General features: G+C 47.1%; 1 long non-coding RNA gene across 3 annotated transcripts in view; it reads right to left on the reverse strand.

Moving 5' to 3' along the window:
* Positions 1-321: 321 nt before the first annotated feature.
* LOC145346501 (uncharacterized) overlaps positions 322-15,900 on the reverse strand; it is a 174,356-nt gene continuing 158,777 nt past the window's right edge. For all 3 annotated transcript variants that reach the window (XR_013887702.1, XR_013887701.1, XR_013887703.1), the window contains exons 5-6: positions 1,650-1,801; positions 322-658 (exon numbers count right to left, since the gene is read on the reverse strand). This is a non-coding gene — a long non-coding RNA (uncharacterized LOC145346501). The remainder of the gene's footprint in view (positions 659-1,649; positions 1,802-15,900) is intronic.

Genomic DNA, 15,900 nt, shown 5'->3' on the forward strand with positions numbered 1-15,900 from the left:
TGCCCATCCCAGTTCAATGCCAGCATCTCCACATTGTGATCAGGGCGACATTGCTGAAACACATGGTCTCATCAACAGCTTAGCCAGTGAGCAGCTAAGTCAAGCTATGCCTGTCTTTGACCTGGAGTGGCTGATCTGATCTGATACACTACAGTGATACACAGGTCAAGCAGGCCTGAAATCCCAGACCTAGAATAACCTGCACGTGGACAACAGGTGATAAAGGATTGGTTTTGTCTGCGACAGATCAAAGCCAAATATTATCCATTGCCTCATTCGTAAGTGTCTGTTTGGATTAGTTGGCAACACTCTCACCTGAATCCGAAGACTGTGCACTCAAGGCTCACTCCAAAGGGCTTGAGAGCCTATGATCCAGGCTGATATGTCAGTGCAGTGCTTGAGGGGATGCTGCACTGTCACTAGTGCCTTCTGAAAGACTGCCCGTTATGGTGAACGTGGAAGATTCTCTCACACACTGAGGAACAGCAGGCATCTTGTCTGGTCCACCTTCCTCAAGCGTCGCACCAAAGCCAGATGAAACAGTGATCCATCTCATTGCCTTGTGTGGCATCTTGCTGTGCCTGCCTGCGCAGCACTGTTGAATGCTCTTCAAAATAGTTCAGATGACCTGCCACTACATATATGCTTCTTTCAATGCCTGCCAGGTGGGGGAAGAGAGAAAATTGGAGAGAAATGAGTCAAATGAAAAGGCCATTTGTCAAAGTAGAATTGGCACCACAAACATTAACTCCTTCTGGTCTCGGCTAGTCGAGGAAATAGCGCTTTCGGCAGCACTGTGCTACATCAAAGCTGAAGCAGCGGGGTGAGCAGTCAAATCCTTGTGCTGTTTTTCACCCAATGCTCCGACTCACTCAAGGACACCAACCCAAATGCCGGGGAAGCAGGCTAGACCGCTGTTCTCTCTTAGCTAGGAGAGGCACGTAGAATCATAGAATCCTACAGTGCAGAAAGAGGCCATTCAGCCCATCGGTCTGTACTGTCCATAACCCCATCCAAGCCCTATTCCCAAAACCCCATGGATGTACCCTAGCTAGCCCCCTGACACCAAGGGGCCAATCCACTTAACCTGCACATCTTTGTACCTATTGTGTCAGAAATGAATAGTTAACAAACAAATTTAAAAAGAGATGTCAGAATCCGAAACAGAAATGTCCTCTGAATCAAAAAGGCTCACAACACACCTTTCCCCATCCTCTCCAACTGTATAGAATGCTGAGAAATATCTACTCATTTTGGAGTCCCCTTTAACTCCTTGTTGCATTACATTGCTTCAAAACATTCTCAAATGGTAAGACCCTTTTTTTCCTCAGAGGTATTTCCTAAGACAAATAACTCCTGAGTTTTGAGTTACGTTTCATGTTTTCCACATTTAAATTGGACATGACCTCTCTTGGTGAGTACACTGCCGTACGCTTAAGTCAAAGTGACAGCTTAATAACTCTGCACACAGGAGCACAGTCGCTGGGATTGATTCTGTGTAATTACTTAAATAGGATAACCTACTTATCCGGTGTTAATATGATACGGGCTTCTGCGCCCTGCTCGCACTGTCTGGCAACATTAACACAACACGGCTTGTGCATTATCGATTTAGACAGCTCACCGAGCTCAGGGTGACGTCAGCTTACCAGTAACCACAAAAGAAAATGGCGGGCCCCAACATCAAGCCCCTGCAGCACTGCGCGCCCGCCTCTGGTAACCATGACAGGGTTGGTGTTTATTTGGATGGCAAAACCACTTCTGGAACTGGAGCTCTGATCCTTCCTCTTCAGTGTCAGCTCTGCAACATAAATGGGGTACGTCAGTGAGAACTGAGGTTGAAAGACATACCCTCGCTCTGCAGGGTTTATCCTATACACAGTAACGTTACTTCGGGGGCTGGGTGGGGGGAGCGGTAGAGGAGAGAATTTTTATTTTATTCAGCATCATTTACACAAGTTTGGGGTGCACCAGAATTGCAGTCATTCAAACGGCTCATTGTTATATCATAGAATAGAGGAATCATAGAATCCTGGCCATTCAGCCAGTACCAACTCTGCCACTGAGTATCCCACCCTGGTCCTATCCACATAATCCCATGCAATTACGCCGTTAATCCCCCTACCTACGCATCTTGGGGCACTAAGGGACAATTTTGCATGGCCAATCTACCTAATCTGCTCATCTTTGGACTGTGGGAGAAAACCGGAGCACCCGACGGAAACCCACACAGACACAGGGAATATGTGCAGGCTCCACACAGAGTCCGGGGCTGGGATCGAACCTGGGTTCCTGGCACTGTAAGGTAACAGTGCTAACTACTGTGCCACCCAAACTATAGGCAAACTCAGAAGCCAATTAGTACACAGGGTACTGGGAGAGCTCCCTGCTCTTTTTAAACAGATAAAGACATAAATGGGAGCGGGAGTTGGCTAGGTCCAACAAGCCTGTCATGCCATCCATTTGGCATGTCAGCTATGATTCTCACCAACTTTTACAGATGCACCATAGAAAGCATTCTTTCTGGTTGTATCACAGCTTGGTAAGGCTCCTGCTCTGCCCAAAACCATAAGAAACTACAAAAGGTCATGAATGTAGCCTAGTCCATCACGCAAACCAGCCTCCCATCCATTGACTCTATATATACTTCCTGCTGTCTCAGCAAAGTAGCCAGCATAATTATGGACCCCACGCACCCCAGGCATTCTCTCTTCCACCTTTTTCCGTCGGGAAAAAGATACAAAAGCCGGAGGTCGTGTACCCAACCGACTCAACAGCATCTTCTTGCCTGCTACTGCTAGACTTTTCAATGGACCTACCTTGCATTAAGTTGATCTTTCTCTATACCCTAGTTATATGACTCTAACACTGCATTCTGCACTCTCTCCTCTCCTTCTCTATGAACGGTATGTTTTGTCTGTATAGCGCGCAAAAAACAATACTTTTCACTGTATGTTAATACACGTGACAATACTAAATCAAATTTAAAAATATCACGACTGATTTTTGACTATTCCCTGACCATTCCCAAATCTGTGCATGCATGAGACACTAAAAATCTTAAATATATTCAAAGATGGAGCAACCACAATGTTTTGGGTTAGCTATTTCCAGATTTACATCTCTTCTAAGTGAAGGAATTTCTCACTTGACCCCTTAGCCTGAGACAGATTGTGCCCCTATGTTCTAAACTCCCCAACCAGGAGAAACTGACTTTCAGTGTCTACCCTGTCAAGTCCCTTCAGAATCTTGTGCGATTGAAAGAGATTGCCCCTCATTCTGCTAAATGAGGGCACGGCAAGCCCAATTTACTCAGCCTCTCACCCCACGTTGGGGCTCATCCTGGGCAGGCAAACGGAAACTCAGATTAATGCCTCATCTGAAAGGGTGGCGTTTCCGACAACGTGGCACTCCCTTGGTACTCCACCGCAGTGTCTGCTGAGATTGTGCGCTCAAACCGAGGGTGTGAGGTTCGGACCACTGGCTGCCCTGACTCAGAGACGGGAAAGCAACCTGGGATTGCTTCCCTACTGTGCTAAACACATCATTCAGTCAGCCCTGCCAAACGTAACTCACTGGATGGAATTTTACCACCTCTTTACGCCGGGAAAATGTCGTAACATCGGGCGTAAAGCAGCTAGCGTGAATGGTGCCGGTTTTCACACCTATCACGATTTTACGACACATGGATTTCTGGCACGGTTAGCCTCTCGCCGGGAATGGGTGAGAGGCCGATTGATTTATTTAAATTTATTCTAATATTCATTTCAATGTGTTTAGTCAGTCCGGCGCTCAATCCTCTGGCCTCGTTTGCCTTTATGGCCTTGCCGGGTGGGGGTGGGGGGGCGGGGTGGGGGTGGGGAGACAGAGGGAAAGGGGTGGGTGAGAGAGACAGTGGGGGATGGGCAAGGAAAGTGATAGAGAAACAGTTAAAATTGAGGAGTGCTGTGAGTGCTATTGAGGGCTTCTCTGAGTGATTTAGTGTTACCTCATGTGAATTTATATATAGGATTTCCATGATATTCCATGTTTATTCGATTTTGCACATTATTCCAGCTAGGAATACACAGTGCTACACAAGGTACAGGTCCAGCCTTATTCCAGCTAGGAATACACAGTGCTACACAGGGTACAGGTCCAGCCTTATTCCAGCTAGGAATACACAGTGCTACACAGGGTACAGGTCCAGCCTTATTCCAGCTAGGAATACACAGTGCTACAATAGGTACAGGTACAGCCTTATTCCAGCTAGGAATGCACAGTGCTACAATAGGTACAAGTCCAGCCTTATTCCAACTAGGAATACACAGTGCTACACAGGGTACAGGTCCAGCCTTATTCCAACTAGGAATACACAGTGCTACACAGGGTACAGGTCCAGCCTTATTCCAACTAGGAATGCACAATGCTACACAGGGTACAGATCAGCCTTATTCCAGCTAGGAATGCACAGTGCTACACAAGATACAGGTCCAGCCTTATTCCAGCTAGGAATGTACAATGCTACACAAGGTACAGGTCCAGCCTTATTCCAACTAGGAATGCACAGTGCTACACAGGGTACAGGTCCAGCCTTATCCCAGCTAGGAATACACAGTGCTACACAGGGTACAGGTGCAGCCTTTCAATGGGAACATGGGTTTTACAGGGCAAGAAATGCCTGAAGGAACCAAACTCCAACTTTAACATTGATCCCAATGGGAACCCATGATTCACATGAAGTTGTTTCACATAAAGTTGTTTCACTTAAAGTTGTGATTTTCAGGAACACAACCACACTAAGTGAGAACACACTGTACACACAAGAGCTGGAACACTGAGCTACACAACACTGCCTTTTGTTTGATCACCCATCAGTAGAACGGTTGAATGGAATTCAATCAACTTCAAATAAATCTAATCGCACAACTGTATTGACCACAAAATGGGAGTGCTACGAATCGTGTGAGCCCCCACAAGCCGAATCAGAAAGGTCCAAACTCCCGGTTTTATTTTGATTTACAGGTGAGCATGACTCACTTTTTACCAAGTTTACACGTTTGTGTTGCAAGTGGATCCGACACACCCAGTCCGTGAGACAATGTACTAAATTAACAGCTCTGATTTGCATAAATCTTCTCCTAGCTGCTTGCGAATTTCCCAGACCAGACACCAAAAGCTGCCACAGTTTTATAAATATCAACCACAATCATTTCTCATGGAACAAATTCAAATGCCTGGTGCCGTGACTCACTGGAATTCAAACTATTTGCCACAGGGACGTGGCTTTAATTCCGCAACTGGCGCTTAATAGGGTCTTTTAAATAAAGAGCCATGGGCTCAAAACACACCCTGGTAACCTGAGCAGACTATTCCCCATTCCTACTTGATCGATGCCCAATTCGCCAGAGCACATTATATACCATGGATTTTGGCACATTTGTAACCCTAGAAAAATCCATCCAAAACTACACCGGAATACCAAGCATAAAACTGAACCACTGGTGACGGTACAGGTAGTCTACATTTGATAGATTTTTGAAGTTTACTTATTAGTGTCACAAATAGGCTTACATTAACACTGCAATGAAGTTACTGTGAAAATCCCCTACACTCCGCCTGTTCGGGTACACCGAGGGAGAATTTACCATGGCCAATGCACCTAACCAGCACATCTTTCGGACTGTGGGAGGAAACTGAAGCACTCAGAGTAAACCCATGCAGACACAGGGAGAATGTGTAAACTCCACACAGACAGTGACCCAAGCCGGAATCGAACCCAGGTCCCTGGCACCGTGAGGCTGTAGTGCTAATCACTGTGCCACCAGTCCGCACCCGACGCAAAGCATGTCTTTGAGGAAGAGTATTGAACACCCGTGCATCTTCCCAATGCAACCTGTGTTGCCAGCTTGAGTCCAGTTGTAAGGCATCAGCAAGTAAATTGTCCACTTGTGAGATGAAATATCGAGACTGAACTAGTCTGAGCGTAGCATTGTCATGTCTGAAAAACGGTGGGGGACAGGGCTTGACTTACACACCAGGTATACCCATTAACATGACTTCTAGGGCTGGAAAAATGAGGCCCGCTCTACATACCTCACGCGTAACAATTTACAATCCGATGGACTGTAACTCTCCCGGACGTCGGCAACTTTCTGGTACTTTCCTTAAGCGGGCATTTTTCAAATGTGAGGCTAGTTAGTCAGTCCCAGCTATAACAGTGCTGCATTAAGTGGCAACACGGTAGCACAGTGGTTAGCACTGTTGTCTCACAGCGCCAGGGATCCAGGTTCGATTCCCGGCTCGGGTCACTGTCTGTGTGGAGGCTGCACGTTCTCCCTGTGTCTGCATGGGTTTCCTTCGGGTACTGTTTTCCTCCCACAGTCTGAAAGACGTGTTGGTTAGGTGCATTAGCCAGGCTAAATTCTCCCTCAGTGTACCTGATCAGGTGCCAGAGTGTGGCGACTGGGGGATTTTCACAATAACTTTGTTGCAGTGTTAATGTATGCCTATTTGTGGCATTAATTACACTCTAACAGAGTGCCAGCTTAAGCCCACTGCTGAATCTTCAAGTGGGAGGCCAATCATTCCACCACGCCTGTGCTGGCCCTTTGGAAAAAAAAACATCCAATACCCCTCACTCTCCTGCTTTCCCTCTCCACCATAAGTTTATGTGTTAGTGTCACGAGTAGGCTTACATTAACACAGCAATGGAATTACTGTGAAAATCCCCTTGTTGCCACTCTCCGGTGTCTGTTCAGTACACTGGGGGGCAATTTAGCACAGCCAATGCACCTAACCAGCATGTGTTTCGGACTGCAGGAGGAAACCAGAACACCTGGAAGAAACCCACGCAGAAATGGGGAGCATGTGCAGACTTTGCACAGTGACCCGAGGCTGGAGTCAAACCCGGGTCCCTGGTGCCGTGAGGCAGCAGAGCTAACTACTGTGCCACCAAACCGCCCTTGAGGCTGTTCCCTTTTTGGAAAATGGAAGACTTATGTTTATGTCAGGCTTTTCACAATCATTGGATGCCTCTCAGCGCTTTATGACCAATGAAATACTTTTTGACGTGTGGTCACTGCTGTAACATAGAAAACACAACAGCCCATTGGTGCCTGCACAGCAAGCTCCCATGAGCAGCAATCAGTTAATGATCACACGGATTCTTGCGATGTCGAATGACACTTTGAAATAATACCCCAGGGTCTTCTACATCCCATCAGCCAGGATAGGTGGGGCCTCTGTTTTAATATTTTCCCTGATAGTGCAGTGCTCCCTCAGTGCTGCACTGGCATGTCCATCTCGGTCACTGTGGAAACATGTAACCAATTGGTAATCCACATGATGATCAGAATTTGGAGCATGTTAGCACACGGGCAGCTGAGGTGAATAATGGAGCTTTCACTTAAGGGAAAAGCTGGATCAGAGGAGGACACAGAAAGGGACACAGGGTTACGGTGATAGGGCTGGCTGAAGACCAATTGGACCGAACGTGCAGCAAATTTAATTCTCTTTTGCAAGGTTAGTGTAGAAGCTGTTTCCACCACTCCTTCCACGGCTAATGTTACGCCGTTGTTTAAGAAGGGTGCCAGGCAAAAGGCGGGGAATTACAGGCCGGTTAGTTTAACGTCTGTGGTAGGTAAAATGTTAGAATCCGTCATTAAGGAGGAAATTGCGAGGCATCTTGAAGGGAATTGCTTGATAGGGCAGACGCAACACGGTTTCATTAAAGGGAAGTCGTGTCTGACAAATTTACTGGAGTTCTATGAGGATGTGTCTAGGGCGGTGGATAGAGGAGAGCCGGTGGATGTGGTCTTTCTGGATTTTCAGAAGGCGTTTGATAAGGTACCTCACAAGAGGTTACTGCAGAAGGTCAGAGGACATGGAGTTGGGGGTAGGGTGTTAGCGTGGATAGAGGATTGGTTGTCAAATAGGAGGCAGAGAGTGGGGGTCAATGGGTGCTATTCGGATTGGCGGTTGGTGACTAGTGGGGTGCCCCAGGGGTCGGTGCTGGGGCCTCAGCTATTTACCATTTATATAGATGATCTGGAGGAGGGAACCGAGTGTAGGGTGTCGAAATTTGCTGATGACACCAAGATTGGGGGAAAGGCAAATTGTGCGGAGGGTGTGGAGAGTCTGCAGAAGGATCTAGATAGGCTGGGCGAATGGGCCAGGAAATGGCAAATGGAATTTAATGTTGGCAAGTGTGAGGTGGTCCACTTTGGTAGGAATAATGGTAGGAAGGACTATTACTTATGTGGCGAAAAACTGCAGCAGGCGACGGTGCAGAGGGACCTCGGGGTCCTTGTGCATGAGTCGCAAAAACCCAGCCTGCAGGTGCAGCAGGTGGTCAGGAAGGCGAATGGGATGCTGGCCTTCATAGCGAGGGGGATTGAATATAAAAGTAGGGAGGTCTTGCTGCAGCTGTATAGGGCATTGGTGAGGCCGCAGCTGGAGTACTGTGTGCAGTTTTGGGCGCCGCACCTGCGCAAGGATATTTTGGCCTTGGAGGGAGTGCAGAGGAGGTTTACTAGGCTGATACCGGAGTTGAGGGGGTTGAGCTATGAGGAGAGGCTGAATAAACTAGGCTTGTACTCGTTAGAGTTTAGAAGAATGAGGGGAGATCTCATTGAGACGTATAAGATGATGAATGGGATGGATAGGATAGAGGTGGAAAGACTCTTCCCGCTCAAAAAAGACAGTAGGACTAGGGGGCACAGCCTCAAGATAAAGGGGGGGCGGTTCAGAACGGAGTTGAGGAGGAACTTCTTCACTCAAAGGGTGGTGAATCTCTGGAATTCTCTGCCCGTTGAAGTGGTGGAGGCTGCCTCGCTAAATATTTTTAAGAAGCGGGTTGATGGGTTTTTGATAAGAGAAGGGATTAAGGGTTATGGGGAGAGGGCGGGAAAGTGGAACTGAGCCACGACAGATCAGCCATGATCTTATTGAATGGCGGGGCAGGCTCGAAGGGCCAGATGGCCTACTTCTGCTCCTATTTCTTATGTTCTTATGTTCTTATGTTCAAGAAGCCTAATCCAGGCCTCTGCCGGAACCACGGTGGCACAGTGGTCAGCACTGCTGCCTCACGGCACCAGAGATCCGGGTTCAATTCCCAGCTTGGGTCACTGTCTGTGTGGTCTGCACATTCTCCCCGTGTCTGCGTGGCTTTCCTCTGGATGCCCTGGTTTCCTCCCACAGTCCGAAAGACACGTTGGTCAGGTGCATTAGCCATGCTAAATTCTCCCTCATTGTACCTGTACAGGCACCGTCGTGGGGTGACTAAGGGATTTTCCCAGTAACTTCACTGTTAATGTAAGCCTACTTGTGTTAATGTAAGCCTACAGGGACACCAATAAATAAACTTAAATACGCTGCACAGCAATCAAGCACTTTGCCAACGTCAGTTCCCTTCAAGCTTTGATCCTCTTTCTGTTACAATACAATCCAATAGAGTGCAACCGCAGTGTGCCACTCACGGCTCGCCTGTGGCTGCCCAGTGGACACAGAATGAAGCTATGGCCTCGAACTTGTAGACAATGAGGCAGTTTTCGCTTGTTCGCCCAGGACAGCTGTGCCAATGGAGACTGCCCACACATCGCTGTCCCTGCAGTTTATTGCCATCGGGCAGACTCCACAGTGTAGAGCGTAAAGCTAAGCTTGCAACAGCAGCATCGAACACACAAGTACTTGCGCTGCTGTGAGGACATCACATCTAACTATCTACCCTTCAAGATCTTTACTTTTTTCAGTGTGCCAGCCAAGTGCAAAAGATGAACCTGCTGTGGCCCATTACAGACGGCCACAACGCTTCAGTCACTGTGAATCCACGTGTGAAAGTAACAGGGACACATCACCATTTGGGTTAGCGCTAGTTCCGAACGTGGCAAACTTGCAATCCTGCTGAACTTGATGAAGGAACTGCATTGCTGAGTGAGAAGTGCTGTATGGGAGGTAAGACAGCTTGTTGCCTATCTCAGCTTGGATCTGGCTGCAAGGCAGTGGCACTTCTTGCTTTCTGTATTGTGCTGTTATTAAAGACAGTCAAAGAACCATCGCCAACATGATGAATATTCTTATCAAGGCAGAGGTAAAGCCATGTATTCAACCTGGCAGCAGCCGGAGAGATTTGGCCTGCTATGTAGGCCAATCAATGATTCATTTGTCATGACATGGATTAAATGGGCAGCATGATGGCACAGTGGGTTAGCACTGCTGCCTCATGGTGCCAGTGACCCTGGTTTGATTCCCGGCTTGGGTGACTGTGTGGAGTTTATATGTTCTCCCTGTGTCCGTATGGATTTCCTCCTGGTGCTCCTGTTTCCTTCCACAGTCCATAGTTGTGCTGGTTAGGCACACTGGCCATGCTAAATTCTCCCTCAGTGTGCCTGAACAGATCTTTTTTATTCTGTCACAAGTAAGCTTACATTAACACTGCAATGAAGTTACTGTGAAAATCCCCTAGTTGCCACACTCCGGCACCCATACTGGTACACTGAGGGAGAATTTAGCATGGCTAATGCATCTAACCAGCATGTCTTTTGGACTGTGGGAGGAAACCAGAGCACCCGGAGGAAACCCACACAGACACAGGGAGAACAGGCAGACTCCACACAGACAGTGACCCAAGCTGGGAGTCAAACCTGGGTCCCTGGCATCGTGAGGCAGCAGTGCTAACCACTGAGCCACCGTGCTGCCCGTTCAGACACTGCAGTGAGGCGACTTGGGGATTTTCACAGTAATTTCATTACAGTGTTAATGTAAAGCCTATTTGTGGCACTAATAAATAAACTTAAGCTTACTATTAGATCAACAATACCTTGTTACTGAGTGGAAGAGGCAGTAAAGATTCAGCAACCAATGTCACAACATTTGGCAAAGTACCTTGTCCTATTTGTGGGACACTGTTGTGGAGTCGCTCTATTTCTGCACTCACCTATTCCTCCTCCAGTCTGGAATCAACTGGAGTGGTCAGCAACACAAGATTCACTCAAGCGTTTATCTCTGAACTTTTGGTTATTTCATTGTCAGGGGTGTTGGAATGAGTGAGTGTTGTAACCTAAAAGTGCTCAGTAAAGCAAGTGTTAGCATGGGACTGGTGAATGATACCACTTGCAGTATGGTGCATAGGGTCACACAGTAATAGTGCAGTCGTGAGAGAACACTCTGAAAGTAGCACCATGCATGACAGTAACCGGGGTCTGTAGAGAGTTAAGAGACTCCCAATAAAGGGTTCATAGCTAAATAAGTCTTGAGATCTCATCACTGAGGCACTGACAAAAAAACACATTATAACAAGGAGGAGGAATTCCTTAACTGCAAAGCAATAGTATTCTTTATCGTAATCATTTCCACACCACTGTTTTCATTTTCTTCAAAGTGTCTTTCCAAGCTCAAAGATTTGGAATTCTCGGATAGAGGCTTAGCAGGAGGAGGGGAGGTTTTTTAAAAATTTGTGGGATGAGGGCATTATTGCCCATCCCTAATTGTCCTTCAACCGAGTGGATAGTTAAGACTGTTTCAGAAGGCAACTTTAAGAGTCTACCACATTGTTGTGGCGCTGGAGTCACACATAGGCCAGACCAGATAAGGACAGCAGATTTCCTGTTCTGAAAGGCACTAGTGAACCTGATGGGTTTTTTCTGACAGTTGACAATGATCTTGTGGTCATTATTAGACTTTAATTCCAGATTTTTACTGAATTCAAATTTCGCCATCTGCTGTGGTGGGATTCGAATCCAGGTCCCCAGAGCATTACCCTGGGTATCTGGATTACCAGTCCAGTGACAGTATCAGTACACCATCTCCCCAAGCAGATGTGAGGATATGCTGAAGGGCTTCAATTGTCCCATTTATACCTGCACATGGACAGAAATGTGTCCTATTCATAAGATCATAAGAAATAGGAGCAGGAGTAGGCCATCTAGCCCTTCGAGCCTGCCCCGCCACTCAATAAGATCATGGCTGATCTGTCGTGGTTCAGTTCCACATTCCCGCCCTCTCCCCATAACCCTTAATCCCCTCTCTTATCAAAAACCCATCAACCCGCGTCTTAAAAATATTTAGCGAGGCAGCCTCCACCACCTCAACGGGCAGAGAATTCCAGAGATTCACCACCCTTTGAGTGAAGAAGTTCCTCCTCAACTCCCTTCTAAACTGCCCCCCCCTTTATCTTGAGGCTGTGCCCCCTAGTCCTACTGTCCTTTCTGAGAGGGAAGAGTCTCTCCACCTCTATCCTATCCATCCCATTCATCATCTTATATGTCTCAATGAGATCTCCCCTCATTCTTCTAAACTCTAACGAGTACAAGCCTATTCAGCCTCTCCTCATAGCTCAACCCCCTCAACTCCGGTATCAGCCTAGTAAACCTCCTCTGCATTCCCTCCAAGGCCAAAATATCCTTGCGTAAGTACGGCGACCAAAACTGCACACAGTACTCCAGCTGCGGCCTCACCAATGCCCTATACAGCTGCAGCAAGACCTCCCTACTTTTATATTCAATCCCCCTCGCTATGAAGGCCAGCATCCCATTTGCCTTCCTGACCACCTGCTGCACCTGCAAGCTGGGTTTTTGCGACTCGTGCACAAGGACCCCGAGGTCCCTCTGCACCGTTGCCTGCTGCAGTTTTTCGCCACGTAAGTAATAGTCCTTCCTACCATTATTCCTACCAAAGTGGACCACCTCGCACTTGCCAACATTAAATTTCATTTGCCAGTTCCTGGCCCATTCGCCCAGCCTATCTAGATCCTTCTGCAGACTCTCCACACCCTCCGCGCAATTTGCCGTTCCACCAATCTTGGTGTCATCAGCAAATTTCGACGCCCTACACTCGGTTCCCTCCTCCAGATCATCCATATAAATGGTAAATAGCTGAGGCCCCAGCACCGACCCCTGGGGCACTCCACTAGTCACCAACTGCCAATCCGAATAGCACCCATTGACCCCCACTCTCTGCCTCCTATTTGACAACCAATCCTCTATCCACGCTAATACCCTACCCCCAACTCCATGCCCCCTTATCTTCTGCAATAACCTCTTGTGAGGTACCTTGTCAAACGCCTTCTGAAAATCAAGAAAGACCACATCCACCGGCTCTCCTCTATCCACCGCCCTAGACACATCCTCATAGAACTCCAATAAATTTGTCAGACATGACTTCCCCTTAACGAAACCGTGCTGCGTCTGCTCTATCAAGCAATTCCCCTCAAGATGCCTCACTATTTCCTCCTTGATGACAGATTCTAACATTTTACCTATAACAGACGTTAAACTAACCAGCCTATAATACCCCGCCTTTTGCCTGGCACCCTTCTTAAACAACGGCGTAACATTAGCCGCTTTCCAATCTTCCGGCACTTCCCCGGAATCCAGCAACATTTGGAAAATAACCACCAAGGCATCCACTATCACCTCTGCCATTTCTTTCAGAACCCTCAGATGCATTCCATCCGGTCCTGGGGATTTGTCCACAATCAGGCCCTCCAGTCTGTCGAGCACCGCCTCTCTAGTAACAATAATGTCATTGAGACCCTCCAGTCCTACCACCTTTCCATCGCTAACACCCGGCAAATTATTCACGTCTTCCTCCGTGAAGACCGAAACAAAAAAGTTATTCAAGACCTCAGCCATTTCCCCATCCCCTACCACTAAGTCCCCCCTCTCATCCTCTAAGGGTCCAACGTTCACCCTAGCCAGCCTCTTCCTTTTTATATATTTATAAAAACTCTTGCTATCCTTTTTTATATTACCTGCCTCGTCGGCCACAGGTTCCTTCAGCAGAATACCGAGAATGGCAATAAACTTTCCTTTCCTCAGGTTTGTCTTATTCCTTTTAAAACTGCCAGCATAATCTTCAAAGAATCTAAAACGGCTCTCACCGGTTCAAAGAACTCAAACCGCAACTCTCAAACCTCCCTCTCATGTTGGTGTCACCACCTCAGATCTTGACATCTAGTTCTTATTCGCGACCGTAAGCAATATCTGATTTCCTGGCTTCTTCCAGCAGCAAGATCACCTCGACAAATTCACAACTAGCAGTGTTCTATAATGGTGAAGCACTCTGTCTCCGTGCCCTCCATTCTCACAGTGACTAACACTATGGACTGTGCTATTCCCTCTCCCAGTGTCCAAGCCACAGGTTCCTCTCTGACCTGTCCAAATGCTGCAATCCAGCAATAGCTTTCCTTCCCAAAGCACAGCTGCCCTTGGAGGCTCCGGCCAATGTATATTTGAGTGAGAGTGAGAGATAGAAAGAGGGGGAGAGTGCACAGAGAGAGATCCTGAGAGAGTAAGAGAGATAGACAGAGAGAAAGAGACCCACAGAGAGAGAAAGACAGAGTGGGTGGTAGGGGTAGAGAAGAGAAGAGAGAGAGAGAGAGAGAGACATTCCATGAGAGAAAGTAAGAGAAACCCTGAGAGAGTGAGGAAGATGGAGAGAGGTAGGGAAGAGAGAGAGATTGAAACCGAAAGGGAGAGAGAGATACCAAGAAAGAATGAAAGAAAGACCGATAGAAAGACAAGAGGAAAGAGAGTGATTGAGTGGGAGAGAGAAGGACTGAGAGAGAAAGTCCGAGAGAGAGTGCGGAAGACAGAGAGGGCAGGGAGACCAAGAAGGAGAGACAGAAAGATAGAGAAAGAGTGAAAGAGAAAAAGAGAGGCCCCGAGATAAATAGAGAGAGTGAGAGTCACAGAGAGGATAGGGAAGAGAAGGAAAGACAGAGAGAGAGAAGGACAGAGAGAGACCATGGGAGGGAGAGACAGAAAGAGTGAGACCGTGGGGGAGAGAAGCAGTTAATCCATGTCAAAGTCGATTGAGCTGATGTCAAGCTGCCTTTATCTGGAGTTACAGTCACAAAGGATTCCACTGATTTGGACCCAAACCAAGCCCTGATTTTGTTCACTGCCCCACACTGTCTGATTCCAGCGGCTGAACCAGAGTGAACACTTTTCAAAAAACAAGTTTGTGTATAGATAAGGACTGGTTGTTTCACACCTACAGGCGCATGTTTCCACTGATGTATTTTCACTGTTATTTCAGGACTAGCAGGAGGCTAACGATCTCCATTAGAAAGTCAGGCTGTCTTTTTCACTAAGGGGTGGGTTGAGTCACTGGAATTTTTTGCTCTTATAAAGAGTTTCACTCTAATCAGTGCTTATTATAAACTTGTTTTGTTGTAGCATATTGTATCTAAGCTGCTGTCAACAGTTTCCATAAAGCACTGTACTACACACATCCCGTATGCAAGTGCTGTTCTGAGGGGCAGCAAAGACATTCGTCATTTTGCATTTATCCACAACACTTTAGTCATTGAGCAGTATTCTGGGTAAATATCCACTACATTCAGTGGAGTTTATATTATGTTGCTACCAATCTTATCTTGTGTACGCTTTTGTAGTTATGATTGCTGTCTCAGGTGATCTTGTATCAGAGCTTATTTCAGTAGATGTTCAATAAAGCCTCCCTTACGAGATCCGCCTTAACCAAAACGTGACTTGACACTTCATTTTATTAATTTATTGTCACAAGTAGGCTTACATTAACACTGCAATGAAGTTACTGTGAAAATCCCCTAGTCGTCACACTCTGGCGCCTGTTCGGGTACACTGAGGGAGAATTTAGCATGGTCAATGCAACTAACTTGCACATCTTTTGGTCTGTGGAAGGAAACCGGCACACCCAGAGGAAACCCACGTCAACACGGGGAGAATGTGCAGACTCCACATAAACAGTGAGCCAGGCTGGGAATCTTCAATCAGCTGGCATGCTATTGAGTCAGATACCTTAACGTAACTCCCCGCTCAGTATCAGCCTCTGATAGTTCTGTAAAATTCATGATTATTACGATGTTACGACGCGCATGAAACCTATTGCGTCAAAAAGGTGAACAAAAACATTATTGTAAAGACGGCAGGTGAATCC

Source organism: Carcharhinus amblyrhynchos, chromosome 8 (assembly GCF_965287045.1).
Source record: "Carcharhinus amblyrhynchos chromosome 8, sCarAmb.v2.hapA, whole genome shotgun sequence".
NCBI classification, from domain to species: Eukaryota; Metazoa; Chordata; class Chondrichthyes; order Carcharhiniformes; family Carcharhinidae; genus Carcharhinus; species Carcharhinus amblyrhynchos.